This window comes from Apaloderma vittatum, unplaced genomic scaffold, assembly GCF_000703405.1.
Source record: "Apaloderma vittatum isolate BGI_N311 unplaced genomic scaffold, ASM70340v1 scaffold27287, whole genome shotgun sequence".
In the NCBI taxonomy this organism is placed as follows: domain Eukaryota; kingdom Metazoa; phylum Chordata; class Aves; order Trogoniformes; family Trogonidae; genus Apaloderma; species Apaloderma vittatum.
The window spans coordinates 30627-33753 of record NW_009727387.1 but is presented as its reverse complement, the minus strand read 5'-3'; the positions used below and the strand labels follow the sequence as shown (position 1 = coordinate 33753).

Sequence of the window (3127 nt, the reverse complement as noted above, 5' to 3'; positions counted from 1 at the left end):
TGAACCGAGGGGGTGTGTGAAACATCCCTGCTGTTCCCAAGGGGGGAAACAAGGGAGAAAAGACTTGAGAAACCAAAGGAAAGGAAACATGACAGCAGAACAATGAACCTGCCTGGCTCTCCCGGGGAGAAGGTTACAGCTTCCATTGAAAATGTCCTTTGAAGGTAGTTTTCACTATAAACAGATTTTGCTGCCATGTCACAGGAAAGCTGGGAAGGAACCAAGTCAAAACAGACTGGAAACAATTCCTCAGGAAGAGCTGCTGAGCAAAGCCCCCTTGCGAAGTGGCTGGTGCCCCCGTGATTTCAGCTGCTCCAGGTGCAGCCCCAGGATCTGTGCATCCTGCAGACTGGCTGTGGGAGGCTTTGTGCCTGCAGATAGACCTGGCAGAAGTGGCTTTCCTCTCCCTCACAGGGAGATGCTGAGCTTACCCTGCGCCCTGCCTGGTGCATTATCGTTGTTTTTGAGTGAAGACTCAGAAATGCCATTAATTTCTTCTTGCTCTGTAATTCCCATGACACCCAGGTCAAACCCGTATGCATTTCTCTTCGTAGATTAAAGAAAAGTCTTTCTGCCCTGTTTTTTTACCCTGGTTTTTGAAAGACAGTCTCCTAATTGAACCTGCATTTCAGAGGCTGGTAGACACAAGGCCTCACAGTACCTGGGATATGGACATGAGTTACATCCCTGCGAAAATTCTTGGTCTGTGATTCCTGTGGGTGTGCAGGAGGGATTTTCTGTCAAAGCCTGGGACATAAGGCACATGTGTTTAACTCAAAGAATGCTATGCAGGAAAGAAATCGTAGAGTCATAGATTGATTTATGTTGGAAAAGACCTTTAAGACCATCGAGTTCAACTGTAAGTCTATCATTAAGTCCACCACTCAGCCATGTCCCTAGCCGCCAAACCACATCCCTAGAATGCTTGTAAAACATCCAAATCATGCTTGTTTGAGAGGGCTAGAAACATTTCCCCACATTTAGGAAGGGCATGGTGCCTCTGGCAGGTCACCACAGCTCTGTGTAGCCCTGCAAATGGCTTTTACAGAATCACAGAATCACAGAATGTTCGGGGTTGGAAGGGACCTCTGAAGATCATCTAGTCCAACCTTCATCCCAGCACACCTAACCACTACACCACAGCCTCAAGTGCCAGATCTACTTTTTTTTTAAACACCTCCAGGGTTGGTGACTCCACCACCTCCCTGGGCAGCCTGTTCCAGTGCCTCACCACTCGTTCAGTAAAGAACTTCCCCCGAATGTCCAATCTAAACCTCCCCTGATGCAACTTGAGGCCATTTCCCCTTGTCCTGTCCTTAGTAATTAGAGAGAAGAGACCAGCACCAGCCTCACTACAGCCTCCTTTTAGGTAGTTGTAGAGGGCAATAAGGTCTCCTCTCAGCCTCCTCTTCTCCAGACTAAACAAACCCAGTTCCCTCAGCCGCTCTTCATAGGGCATGTTTTCCAGACCTCTCCCAAGCCTTGTTGCCCTTCTCTGCACCCACTCCAGCACCTCGATGTCCTTCTTGTACTGTGGTGACCAAAACTGGACACAGTACTTGAGGTGCGGTCTCACGAGTGCCGAGTACAGGGGCATGATCACCTCCCTCCTCCTGCTTTTAGCAGTGCTGGAAGAGGACTCCTGCCTTCCCTGAGGCAGTGGAGCTGTGTTGGAGTGGTGTGGCATTGCACAAAGGTTGCCTCCCCAGCCACCCCAGGCTGGACACGGCCTGCCGCATCACTGAAAGAGCTTTGCTGTGTCCCTGTGGGCTGGTGGCTCTCCTTGCCCTTCCTGGCCCTTGATCTCCAGACCATGCTGTTTCCTGGAGGGGCGCCTGGCAGGTTCCTCCCAGCCTCTTCCTGCCCCTGACTCTCTTTTTCTCTCTCAGTCCACCGCCAAACCTCGCACCACATCCATCATCCCCTTTCCACTCACCTCCCTTCTGCCCTCAAGTTCCAAAAGCGGCCTCCCCGCACCAGCAGGAGGAAAAAAAGGAGGAGGAAAAAGAAGAAAACCTCAGTGCCCCCCTCGGAGGTCACCCCCACCATCCAGGAAGAGGACGAGGAGGGAGGAGAAGAGGAGGAAGAAGAGGAAGAAGAAGAAGAGGAAGAAGGAGAATCTGAGGCAGAGGAGGCCCAGGAGAAAGAGATCTCTGCAGAGTCTGAGGGTGAAGCTCGTGGGAAGCACACGTCCCCTAAGCTGGAGTCCCCAGGCAAACCAAAGGCAAGGCTGGAGCATCCCTACCTGGCAAGGGCTCGTAGGCTGGGGGGAGATGGAGGGAGAGTCGATGCTGGGAGGGTGCCAGGGTGTGTGGTCAAGGGAACATGCTGCTCAGGAAAGAGGATGTAGCTATGCCATGTTGTGAGAAGAGTGGTTTTGTCCCTGCCTAGCAGAGGTGGGCACTGGAAGGTGGTGATAGATGAGCCATTGCTTGGAGTGGATGCTGGGGAGGGTGTGCATGACCATTTTGAGAGTGTAAGAACTGTGGGGGAAGGTCAATGTATGTGTTCTTAAGAGGGTATAGGATATGGGGGGCTCAGTATGGCCAGTCCCGGGGTATGGGGCACATGGGGGAAGTTGGTGTGGCCCATCCTAGGAGGTGGGAACACGGGGAGGATCTGCATGCTAGTGACAGGGGTGAAGCCTGCCTGCACCTTCGTCTCTGCAGTTCACCATCGGCAGTGATGAGGAGGAGTCTGGCAGCGCTTTGGCCCCTGCGCAGTTTCACGTGGAGGAGGAGTGTGGCATCCTGTCCCCCGTGCCACGCTTTGCCGACGTGCTGCAGGACAAGGGCCCTGCCTCCATCCGCAGGTAGGCATGTGGTGCTGAGCTGCCACCCTCCCTGGCTCAGGGTCGCTGCACAGACTATTCCTGGGGGTGGCAGCTCTGTCCAGCTGAGCCAGAGGGCACATGGGGCCTGGTGGGAGAGCGGCTGTGAGCGACATGGGTGCTCTCCAGTGGGACAGTCACTCCCTGGGACTCCTGTGACCTTCTTGGGTCTGTGGGATCCCCACATTATGAGTTTGGGGGTACTGGACAACCCTTCCTCCCAGCTCACTTTCAGTCTTGTGCTGACCTACAGGCTGGGGAGGCCCAAGGGGCTCAGCCCAGGCGACGGGAGGGCAG

The 3127-nt window shown here is 54.0% G+C and overlaps 1 protein-coding gene across 1 annotated transcript in view; it reads left to right on the top strand.

The window, feature by feature from the left end:
- Window positions 1-1897: 1897 nt before the first annotated feature.
- Window positions 1898-3127, top strand: part of SLC4A3 (solute carrier family 4 (anion exchanger), member 3) — a 22249-nt gene continuing 21019 nt past the window's right edge. The window contains exons 1-2 of the mRNA XM_009873651.1: window positions 1898-2224; window positions 2670-2812. The gene's annotated coding sequence lies outside the window, so the exon portion shown is untranslated. The remainder of the gene's footprint in view (window positions 2225-2669; window positions 2813-3127) is intronic.